This window comes from Hydra vulgaris, chromosome 13 (genome assembly GCF_038396675.1).
Source record: "Hydra vulgaris chromosome 13, alternate assembly HydraT2T_AEP".
Classification (NCBI taxonomy): domain Eukaryota; kingdom Metazoa; phylum Cnidaria; class Hydrozoa; order Anthoathecata; family Hydridae; genus Hydra; species Hydra vulgaris.
This window is the reverse complement of record NC_088932.1, coordinates 55449625-55463262: the sequence shown is the minus strand read 5'-3', so window position 1 is coordinate 55463262 and position 13638 is coordinate 55449625.

Below are 13638 nucleotides of genomic sequence, written 5' to 3'. Positions count from 1 at the left end.
AGAAACGGTAAGAAATAAACAACTATGCTTAATGGGGGACTTCAATATAAACCTTTTAGACATAAAAACTGATAATAAAGTTAAACGCTTTATAAATATGCTTTATCAACATAGTATATTACCATTAATTAACAAGCCAACTCGTGTTACTCATCAAACTAAAACACTCATAGACAATATCTTTATTGATAATTTTTCAAAATATAACACTCAAAGTGGGATCATAAAAACCGATGTAAGTGATCATTTTCCAATCTTTTTTACTTCTAATACAATATACAAAGAAAAATCTGATGGGATACCAAACAAAATAATATATATATATAAAAAAGAGAATTAAATAAAAATAGTATAAAAATTTTTCGCGGTCACTTATCGCTAATAAACTGGAAACAACTTATTAACTACAAAGACGCAAATAAAGCTTATGAACATTTTATCTGTGAGTTCAGTAATGTTTATGAAAAAGCATTTCCAAAACAATTTACAAAGTCCATGGATTTCACAAGGCTTCATCAAATCTTCCAACAAAAAAAAAAACTCTACGAAAAATATTTAAAAAAAACAACCGACAAAAATGAAAAAAATATATAAAACTTATAAAAACCTTTTTGAAAAACTTAAGAAACAAGCTAAAAAAAATTATTATTCAAATCTTTTACAAAATAATATTGGTAATAATAAAAAAACATGGGATGTTATAAAAGAAGTAATAGGAAAGGAAAAGATTGATCCAGGTAATATCCTGCCAAACCATTTAAATATCGATAACAAAAACATTGTTATTAATGATCAAAAAAAGATTGCTGAAAGTTTTAAAAATTATTTTACAAACATCGGAAACACACTAGCTAATAAAATAACTCAAAGTAAAAAAATATTTAAATCGTATTTATAAGAAGTGGACTTTGTAATGGACGAGTTTGACTTATCTTCTGATGAGCTTCGAAACGCATTTAAAACAATACAATCAAAAAAGAGTCCGGGCCTTGATGATATCAGCTCTCGTGTGGTTAAAGAAGTTTATGATGTTATTGAATATCCCCTATTGTATATCTTTAATCTCTCAATACAGTTCGATACAGTGGATCACAAGATCCTTCTATACAAACTTAGTAATTATGATATAAAAAATAAAAATCTAAAATGGTTTAGATGCTATCTAAACAATCGTAAACAAGCTTTATATTAAAATAAAACTTACACTTCCCTTCAAACCATTGCTTGTGGCGTTCTTCAGGGATCTATTTTAGGTCCTTTGCATTTTCTTGTCTATATTAACGGCATATTTTTGTCTTCTCGTATACTGAATTTTATTCTTTTTGCAGATGACACCCAAGCTTTCTTCACCCACTCAAATATTAAAACTATTTTTAACATAGTAAATCAGGAGCTTAAACAGCTAAGTGATTGATTGAAAGCTAACAAACTTTCCTTGAACATTGAAAAAAGCAAATACATTCTTTTCACAAAACCATCAAAGTCAGACACATTACCATTAAAACTTCCGGATATTTTAGTTGACAAAACAATATTAAAAAGAGCATTTTCTGTGAAGTTTCTAAGAGTCATTCTAGATGAACATATAAGCTGGAAAGAGCATATCAAGTTGTTAGAAAATAAAATATCTAAAAGCATTGGGATTATGCATAAAACTAAGTATATTTTAAATAAAGTATGTTTTAAAAGTTTATACTTTGCATTTGTTCATAGCTACTGCAATTTTGTCTGGGCAAGTACTTACCAATCAAAACAAGCCTTAGTCTATAAAAAACAAAAGCAAGCATGCCGCATATTTACATATGGATATGTAAGTTCTAAAAAAATAATGAAAGAACTGAGAGTTCTTAATATTTATGAACAAAACATCTATAGCATCCTTCAGTTTATGTTCAAAGTAAAAAATAATTTGGTCCCAAAAATATTCCATAATTACTTCCAACTTATCGATCATAAATACGAAACAAAACATTCTAAGCAGAACTACTATATTCCAAAAATGTCTTTGAGTCAATCCCAATTCTCAATATCTAGAAGAGGATCACAATTGTGGAACTCATTTCTCACAAATGAGATTAAAACGATAAACTCGTTCCAACATTTTAAATGCGTTGTTAAACAACAGTTACTTGACCTCAACATTACTGAAACAATCTCTTATTTTTAAAAAAACTTTCACACGTCTTGAAATTTTTTTTTTTTTTTTCTTTCCATTTACACAATAGCTGAAAATGATTATGGTTATATTTATAAAAATGCATTTAATTGTATTTATATTTATAAAGATACATTTATTTGGCTATTTTACTTATACGAGTTCTTATATTTATATATATTTAAATATCTTATAATTTGTGTTTATCTTATATTTAATTGATATTGATTGTAAAACATAATTGAAATTAGCGGGGCAAGATGATAAGTCTTCTGCTTGCTCCAGTCAATTTGTTACGTATAAAATGGGATGTAAAAAAAAAAAATAGGTCTGCAAATGTAGACTTCTTACAAAAATCATCATACAAAACTTTAGTCCAGACCTTGACAGCTTCCTTAAAAGAGGTTCACTTAGACTTAAAAGAGGTTCACTTAGACTCATTTAACTCATAATATATGGCATGATTTACTGAATAAAAATATTTTTATAAAATATAAAAAATATAAATACAATTTGCATCCAAATAACGATTTATTGGCCTATATATATTATACAACTCAACCTAATTTTGAAATATCGTATTTGTAGATTATAACGTTTTTGATTTTCAACCGACAATTTTCTATTTTTATATTTACAACAAATTAAAACATGAACTACTATTTTTCCAACCAACTAAATCGTTGACCTACTAAATCGTTGACCTACTGTATTTTTAACCTAATGAATTTTCAACCTACTGAATTTTCAACCTACTGAATATTCATCCTATATTAAATTTTATAGCTACGTCTTTCCGGTATGTATTTTGTATATTTTGTTGTTGATTTGAATAAGAACCAAATTTGAGCAGTCTAGGCGCAGTGGTTGAAGCGCTGTCTTCAGAATCAGGAGGTATAAGGTTCGATGAATGCTTGGAAAACTTATTGATTGTTAATAAAAAAAAAAAATTTCGTAGTTTAAAAAACACAACGTTAAAAACACAGACCAGATAATCGGTTGAAAATTCGGTTAAAATAATAATCGGTTGAAAATCGGTTGAAATTTTAAATCGGCTGCAAATGAAAATCTATAAAATAGGTCGAAAAATAAATCGGTCGGAAACAAAAACAACATAAATCGGTTGAAAATAAAAAAAGACAATAATTGGTTGAAAATAATTTAGGCCTTAGTAGGTTTAATGAAAATTAGTTCCACTTTTTACTAGATATTCTTTTTGTAGAACAACTTAGAAGGTCGAGATTTTTGTAGGTCTAACTATCTGACACGGATTTATTGTACTTTTCTTTAAGAAGTTTGTTATTTAATTTAAAATTTAGAAGAAACTTTTTTTACTGAAATTAATTATTTAACTTTACTCCGTGGCTCCTGATTTAGAATTTAGATGAAAAAGTTATCTGCATCCATGACCTTTTCTTATATGCATGTGGTCTAGTTGGATTTTCAAAAAAAATTCGTTTTTTGAGGTCTCAAAAATTGAAAAAATATTCTTCAGCACATTTTATCAAACTTGTCAGGACGAGGCAACTTAAAATCAATAGGCAAAATTAAGTTCTTTTTTATTTGAAGTAAAATTAAAGTTTTTGGTTATTTTATCCGTTTTAACAACGAGGGATTGCGATAGCTTAATTCGATGTTGGAGTAAGATAATTTTCAGACACTAAGCAAACTTCAAACTTGTGTATGTTTCTGCTTATATCAAATAAGGATGCTTTGCAAAAAATTGCTATGATTGGAGCCTGAGAACAAGAATAAGACTAAAACTTGTGATCTTCTCCCCCCTTCCCCCTCCCCCCACATTAAATGTTAGGAAAACAATTTACTGAGTTTTATATTTTTACTATTTTAAACTAAATTTATATTCACCAATCAATCCCAAATTTCATAAAATAATATTTAAGTGTTCAACAATTATAACCAAAAAATGTTTCTGAATTCCTTAAAATGAGGGGGTTATAAAAAGTACATTCCTAGCCGTCTTCTTACCCAATCTATAGCTTCAGAATATCCCTCAAAATAGAATATCAAGTTCTTAAATAAACTTTGACGTTGCAATAAAGATGTAATACAAATAACTCAAAACAAAATGTTTACAAATAAATGCACTAGATATAATAAACAACTTATCATAAATAATTCGGATTCTTCACGAGACAAAAAACTCTACGTAACTTTATTTATTTTATACGTCAATGTATGTCACGCCAAAACAGTTGTTTGAATAAAGTTTAATAATACCTAGGACTTTAACGCATTTAGGTTAAGCCATCGCTTTTAAATGTAAATAGAAAGGTTATGTTGCTAAACATGCCAAGTTTAAAGGTTATGTTGCTAAACATGCCAAGTTTAAATTTTATATCATACTTAAAAGTACAGAAAATAATATTTAACTTTTATATGCATGGTTTAAAGTTTTTTTGATAAAGTTTTTATTTTAAAGTTTTAATAATTTGGTGCAGAATATAAAAGTTTTTTGTAAAAATTAAAAATGCATAAAACAAACCCATCACCAAATGCACTAAAAATCATCAATGTGCACAAAAAATTGTCATTGCGCACCAGAAATTAGATAGAATAAGCAATCATCGAAAATATTTTCAGCCATCACACAAAAAGATATCAAGTCAAACTTTGATCCAGACTGGCTATCCGTAAAATTTGCCAGAAACAGAAAAGTGATCCCAATTTAGTTTTTAATAAACATTTTTATTTTGCATAATGTATATGTTTATTTAACAACAAAAACAAAAATAAATCATTTATGCTTTTTTTTATATGCAATGTTCATTTCAAGTTGCTTGAAACAGTCATGGCTATACAATACTGAAATATTATATCAACGAGGAATAACTTCCTCTAAGTTTAAGTCACTTGCCACCAACATATTTACGTTAAGATACATTAGTAAAGTTTAACGGACGATAAAGTTGAATGGACGAAGAATTTATTGATAAGTAATAGCTTTGCTCAAGCAATAGGTATATCAATATAGCAAGACAAATATTTTTATGCTTTCAAGGTTCGCAAAAAACTATTACACAGACCTATATTATTGAAATTACTATTATTATTGCATAAATCACTCTCGCTGCTTTGTTAAAAAAAGCTAATTCAAATCTCCATCATTTGTGCCATTGGCCAAATCTTTTTTTTTTTTTCAGTTTTTATTTATTTTATTTCCATAATATAGTTTACATAGTTTACATTTTTATCTTTATAACTTGTTTGTGGTAAAAATGTTTACTTGCAGAACTTGTGTCTTGCAGAACTTGTGTCTTTACTTAAAAATTTGTTTTTCGAGTTTTTATATCCGGTTATAATTTTGTTCAAATTCACAATTATTTTTAGTTGTTAAACATCCAAATCTTCAGTTTTTTAAGAAATTATTAATCTTTTCTCCTTTCATCGCAATGTTCGTTTTTCAGTTTTAATAAAATAACACTTCATTTTTCTTCTTCTTCTTTTTTTTTTTTTTTTCTTTTTCTTCTTCTTTTTTTATTTTTTAAATCGTCTCAAGTTCTTGACAATCAATAAAGACGTAGATACTAAGAAATTGCTGTTTTGACCAATGTGTTCCGGTCTAATAAATATTTTTATTTTTTATTTATGTTTATTATTTGTATGTAAACACAAATATAAATACACACACTTACACACATACATATATATACACACATACATACATACATACATACATACATACATACATACATACATACATACATACATACATACATACATACATACATACATACATACATACATACATACATACATACATACATACATACATACATACATACATACATACATACATACATACATACATACATACATACATACATACATACATACATACATACATACATACATACATACATACATACATACATACATACATTTTGTATGTATAAATTGTCCTCTTTTTTTTTTAATATAAAGTTTTACATTTACAAATATTGGAATTTTTATACTTTTAATAAATTATAATAGAGTATATAATCACCACATCAATAAGATTAAAAATAAAATAACAAAAAGAAAGTTTAAATAAAAACTTGGTATCTGATAAAAGATCTAATGATCTTGTCGCCAGAACCATAAATCGTTATAATAAAATATAACTTAAGCTATTAATAAATATAAACAAATAAAAATGACAAAATACAAAAAACAAAAGAGCGTATTTATATAAATTTCTTATTTTTAAAAGTATTTCAAAATATTGTCATTAAAAAGAATGAATAGTAACCGTATTTCTCCTTCTAAATTTTCACCTTCAAAAAAAAAAGACTGATAACGATAATGTGAAAATTAGAACTAACGGTAAAAGACTTTTCCCATCAAAATATATAAAATACCTTAGGCTATTTCTTGACAAAACAATTTCATGGTACTATCAACTATTTCAATTAAATAAAAAACTCTCACGTGCCAATAGTATGTTGTCATTAATACGATACTATGTTCCCCAGCAATTCCTAATATCAATTTAATATTCCTTGTTCTCCTCCCACCTAAGTTATTGTTGCACTGTTTGGGGTCAAAAACGTAGTTTTATATTAAATCGTATAAACAATTTACAATACACTTCCATAAGAATTTCCATAAGAATTTTAACACTTCCTCCTTTACGATCAAATATTTAAAATAGGTTTTCTGAACTAAAAATTCTAAAATTTTAGGATTTTGTAAAGTTTTATAATTGTCTCTTTGTGTTTGATTTCCTTCAAAACAAACAACAAAATTTGTTTATTATTTTTTAAAAAGTGACACCTACAAATATTACCTTCAAAATACTGAAAATTTTAACTTGCACACTTCCTTTTTCAACACAATCAAATATGGCAAGCTCTCTATAAAACATTAATGCGTTTATCACCAGACCAAATAATACCATTTATAAAAAAAAGATTTTAACTAAATACCCTTTTACTACCAACATTCTTCTTCCCAATCAAAACCAACTTAAGAAATTTTGATTTGATTATATAATCTAATGAATATTAATCTTATTTTTTATCATTATTGCATTTTTTATATTACTGCATTTATAAAACTATTATTACTTTTATTTTATACTTTTATTTTTGACTATGTCTTTTTTAAATCTATTATTACTATTATCATTAATTTATCTTTGTTTTAGAAGCCTTATTAATATTATTTATAATGATAGTGATAGTGATTCCATTGTAGTAATAGTTTTATGGTTATTGTCATAGCATTTGCAAATGTTATGTTAATTTTAATTATATTTGTAATAGTTATAAACTTTACTATAATTATTTTAGCCTTAGTTTTTATAATTAGTTATAATTTTTAGTAAAGTTATCATATCATAGTTACTATTTGTAATGTTTTTTTTATTCATATTATTATTATTATTATTATATTATTATTATTATTATTATTATTATTATTATTATTGAAACTATTAATATTATCTTTATTTATTAGTACTTTATTTTCTTTTTCTTTTTTTTCTTTTCTTCTCTCTCTCTTGTTTTTATGTTAGTTATCTTTGCTTATTGTTTCCTTTTTTTTTTTTTTTTCCTTTTATAAAAGGAAATTTATAAATTTATTAAATTTTATTTTAAATTTTTTCTATGTTTTATTTAGAGTTTTTTTTTTTTTGTATTTGTTTTTTTTTAGGTGTCACTCCATTGGCAAGTTTATAACTATATGAGTGGCACCTAACCTTATTTATGTGAGTTTGCTATATATATATATGTAAACTTTTCATATTTTATGGTTAAATAAATGGATTAATTGTGTAGCTATCAAAATATATTTTGTAATTTTTTTTCTTCCATATTTAATATGAAAATTTCAAACAAAAAATAAATACGCAGTATGCTACTCTAAAAGTATTTTAAAAGCAATTAAAAACGACAAAAAGCAAACCAGATTTATTTTAAATTTCTTCTAGTGGTTTATGGGTTAGAAATATATGTATATTTTTAAAGTAAAAATATTAAACTTCAAGAAAAAAACTAGTTAATTATTTGCGCAAAGTGAAAAATATTTTTGACATAAAAAATCTGGCGGTAGAGTTTGAAGCGACTTAAAAGATCTACAATATATCAACTGAGGTCTGCGAGAAAATCATTGAAAGTTGTGGAAATCACATATTTCAATCTGCGTTGCATTATTTTCTGCTAAGGATGATGAACGCTGGATCTTTTTAATTCTACTCACCGGATTTTGCTTGTATCTTTTTGGTAGCAGTATGTATAGTATAATAAAGGTGGGGCGTTAAAACTTTGTTTAATAATTCTGAGATCTGCTGCTAGTAAAACTTTCCAAACTTTAATGCAGCTCTTAAAAAACCTTTTGAGTAGCTGTAAAACATTAGAGTATTAACAGCGCAATGTGGCACATAAAAAGCGTCCGTTTTAAAAGTTTTGGTGTGCATTGTTGAGGCTGAAAAATGAGCGTTTTGTTATATATTTTGTGTTGATTCACAGAAATGCTTAGGATTTCACTATTTATGATTGAAGTTCTCTATTTATAAAAAACATAAAAGTTATTAAAAATTATTATTAAAACCATTATTTCCTACTAACTTTTTGTTTTAGAAATTTTTTAAGTCTTTGTATTTATTCAATTATTATCACTAAAATTATATCCATTAAGACCTTTTTCTTACTTGATCAGACCTACTTGCTCTTTGTGAACTTAATTTAAAATGTATTCGTAACATATAACCTAGAACAATCTGTTCATGCTCTTGGTAAAATGTAATGCAGTGCAACCAATTCCATGTCCTGTTGCTTTGTAGGATACGCTTTTTTAGGCAAAAGTTAGGAGATGCCTACACTGACATAACACGCCCCCTGCCTTAGAGTTCTTGGTTGAGTAAAGGCTAGAGATGGTGTTTCAATGAAAATAAGCATCTTGGACAAACGTTAAATGCATTCGGCAACTGTCTTGTAGAAAGCCTTCTAAACAAAGACTTAAGGGGTAAACAGATTCCATCTGTTGACCAGCTTCGCACCCCTTCTTTATAAGGCGGGCCTAGATGTATTTGTAATGCCTAATTTCCAGTTTAGGATGTCATATGTTGGATCTTCATGACTCATTGTTTGGGATTTGCTTGTGTCTCTGTTTTGTATGACAAGGCAACTCATTCATTATCTCTTAATGAGGGTACAGCTCTAAAACTCAGTTTTATGAGTATGAGGCCTGCAAGTAGTCAGGTTTCCCAAACTCTGGGGTCGCTCTAAGAAAGCCTGATTCCATCAAGAGCTGTAAAATATCAGAGTACTAACAATGCCATTTTGTGCATCGATGGTGTCCCTGTTTGTACTTTTGATATGAAATGCATATTAGGTCACATTTTGAGCCCTTTGTTACGGCATAGGGTTTACTAATAGTAATGAGGCAACTGCTTGGACTGTTAGATAGTGAACTGAGTACTATCTGTGCTTTAAGTAAAGTTCTTTATAAAATTTAAAAAATGACTAAAGTATCAAAAACTATAAAATACAAAAAACCATCGTCATCACCAATTTCTCTAAATCTATCATTCACTAATATTTGTGAACTTTGAAGTAACTTTTCTTCTGTTAAGTCTTATCTCTTGCAAAGTTCACTAGACCAATTTGCTCTTTGTGATACTAATTTGAGTTCAGCCATTTTATCTTGTAATCTTAGTATTGATATTTACCTTCCTTTAATTTGTGAAAATTCCAATAGTTACATGCTTGGCTTTGGCATTTATGTTCGTATGAATTCACTCATTTGTTGGAAAACTAGATTTGAATCCATAGACTGTTCTTTTATTTGCTTTTGTTGCTCTTGGTGACTTTAATGCTCATCACACTAAATTGCTAGGTTCTAGTGTCAATGACCCTGTAGGTTAAGGTCACAATTTTTGCCTTTATCGATCTTTAGCACAAATAAACATCTTTCCATCTCGCTTTCCAGACAATCTGAATCATTTACCTTCTCTACTCGACTTACGTCTTGTTTATAGTCCTAGTCAGTGCTCAGTTTATTCTCCCTTATGTGCTTCTGATTATGGTTCGATCTCTCTAAAACTATTATCTCATTCTTCAAACTCTATCATCGTACCATCGTATCATCGTATATATATATATATATATATATATATATATATATATATATATATATATATATATATATATATATATATATATATATATATATATATATATATATATATATATATATATATATATAGATATATCAAAAGCATGTTTTATTATACAAGTTAATGACTTTCTTTTTATTCCTTATACCTTTACTTTACATCCATATTTTCTGGAGGCGAATCTAGATTAAATAACATTTATGCAGTGCATTTAAAATTCACTGATTACGATTATGAAATCGATTATTTGAAAAAAGAAGAAGAAAGAAAACACTTTTTCTTGCTTGTTTACTAACAAAAATTATTATTTTTATTATGTCATCTTACGATAGAGTTGTATCCAGTTCATTTTCATTATGTATGTCCGATAGACGCTTTAGTTCTATAGTAACCCTATATTCTTTTTTTTTAAATTAATTTTAGTTTACTTAATGGACGTTCACCTTTTGCGACACGGGGTTGGCATTGCGTTTCAAAATTCAAATTAGAATGCATATAAATTAGGAAATAGGCTATAAACTCTTAGGGTATATTTAGTTGAGAAAACCTAAAGTGCTTTCACAAGGGTAAAATGAAGATTAAAACTAATATGCAAAATTTTTTCCTTAAAGTTGTCTTCAATTTCTCAAGCTTTAATTTTTTCCCAATACTTAATCTTTCAACCAGATGAATGGGAATCTTAAAGAAACGGTTTTCGCAATCCTATTTTTGAATTGAGTTTGTTAACCGAAATGACAATAATATTTACTTTAAGCTTATATTTTCCAACTTATGGAAAAAAAAACTGCACTTCGAGGCTCATTGCAATTTTACTATTATCATTTGCTTTGCCTGAAATTCTGTTTTATAGCTAAGACGATTAACCTAGAGACATCATGGATAGAGAACTACCAAGATACATCACAGGTTGATATTTCGGCTGAAACTAAAGTAACAGCTTTAGAGCAGCAGTAATTTCCTGTGATCACACGTGGCCGCTTTGCTAATAGTTTAATAGAGGCTATTTGAGTTGGATGTCTGGTGTCATAACGCTTTTAAATGCTGATGATTGATATTGTTGCAGCCGAATTAACATCATAAACATAAATTTTAATAGAGTTTACTGTAAGTTCATAAATTACATTGTGCGCTAGTTTATTTCAACGGTTTGCAACACGGTTTGTAAAAAAGTGCATAAGGTTAGGATAACCTTTGATTAGATAGGATTTTAAACAGGTCATTTTTACTTATACTATATGCTAAGTTTAATGAGAAAAGCTGCAGTTGGATAATATAATATTCAACCTATTGTAAATGACAAACATATATTTTGTATAGCAGTATGAGGTCACAGCATTCTTTGAGTGTATTTAACCCAAGTAATTTTAGTTTTTGATTGTAAACAAAATGTTTAATTAATATTATTGCTTGTTTTTAGACACATTTGAGTATAGCTATTTTTGAGATGATCAGGCATGCACACAAATCTCTAGATCCAGTACTTAGTGTATAATTGATACAGTTTATTTCCATAGTTAGAGAGCTTCAACACCGAAATGACTTCTTGAGACAGCCAAGGATTGAATTGCTAACCAAAGCTGATGCCACTGCTTGTACTATTTTTCTTTTTTTAGAGTTTTTTGCGTTGAGATTTTAAAAATCTTTAAGGAGCCTTTAAAACTTAGCAAAATAAAAGTGAATAAAAAGATAATTTATCTTATAACTCACTTTTTTTTTTCATGTTATAATTTATAAGATTTTTAACTATAAAATATTTTTTTTGGGTACGATCTAGTTTCTACTTTTTGTCGTCAATATAAAAATAAAGGGTTAATCCGCACCCACCAACGAAAAGAGAATAATTATTTAAAACTATAATTCTTTGATAATATAAATTAATCAAAGTTAATTGCTTTGTGCATCACCAAGTAAATTTATTTTATAAATTATTAATCCAAACAACTACTTTAATTTTTTTGTAATATAAATCTGATTAAGTTTTATCTTTTATTTTTCGTCTTCTAGCGCCCATATTATCTTGGCGCCGGGACACGTATGCCTCTTTTGCCCCTTCCTCTCAGTAGCCCTGTATGCATGCATGCAAAAGTTAATATCATTTTTCTTTCACTAAGATAGAAAATAAATGTAAAGTTTACCAAAGATCAACATTATTTAGTTATTGAGGACAGAATTTAAATTGATAGAAATGAATTCAAAGTTTATACATCATTAATACACCATTTATACATCATAGAGCAAATTTTCAGCAATTTTGAATAAATATTTTCAAATAAGTGATCATTGTGCTCTAGCTTGAATACGGAAATTAAAAAATAAGCGTTCAAAACCCTCAGATTTTAGTATACATTGATATACCTATATAATGTTTATGAATAAGTTTTTGAACTGGAATAAGAGCCTTATTTTCAGAACAAAAAGTTGTATTTAAAACACAAAACTTAAAAATAATAATAAAAAATTATCTCTTTTTAGTATTTGAAAAAAAGAAAAATATTAGACAACATGTCTTCTTATATGGATAAGTCTTTTCCTAACACCTGAAAAATGGTTTTGATTGATCGATCTTGGTACAAAATTGATTTTTTGCTCATTTAGGTAATTTACCACACTTTCTGCATAATGAGCAGATGCCGAGTCTGGCCAAAATACGCACTCTTCTGTACTATAAAATTAATTTAGAAAAGGTTTCCATTTAGACTAGTTGGTTCACTGCCATTCCTGAAGGAATAAAAAACGGCTTTCATACGCTTTTTGGTGAAAAACAAATCCAAATCTATAATTTTTTTCATTTTTGGCTTTAAAATCAATCTTTACACGCGGGGGAGTCAGATTAATATAACTTGAATAAAAACTAGAGTTGCCAGGTTGCGAGGAATAAAGTAAAGAACGATTCATCGTCTAAAACAAAATCGACATTTTTATATTCTTTTAACATTTTTCGACATTTTCACTTCCTTCTTCTGTTTTTCAGTTAGAAGTGGTCTTTTACTTTTTTTTACGATATTTGATGTAAGTTATTTTATTTACAATCTCTAACGTAAATTAGACGACATTTTAGCTTTCTGACAACGTGATTTTGGGAACAGTCAGAACGATGATCAAACTTTTTTTAATATATCGAATGTCGGTTTTTGATGCAATTATAACAGGTCTACCACAAGATATTTTTCTTTCCAATGACCCGTTTGTTTCAATTGAAACAATTAAGTCTATTAATAGACTTAATCCAATAGTAAACAGTTGCATTTGTGTACTCAAGATCTATAAAATGGTTGGCAATTTCCTTTTTTTGCTAATCTGAATTATTTTCCAAAAAATTGTACAAATCGTTCGAATGTTTTCATGTTTTGCCATTGTTTAAAAA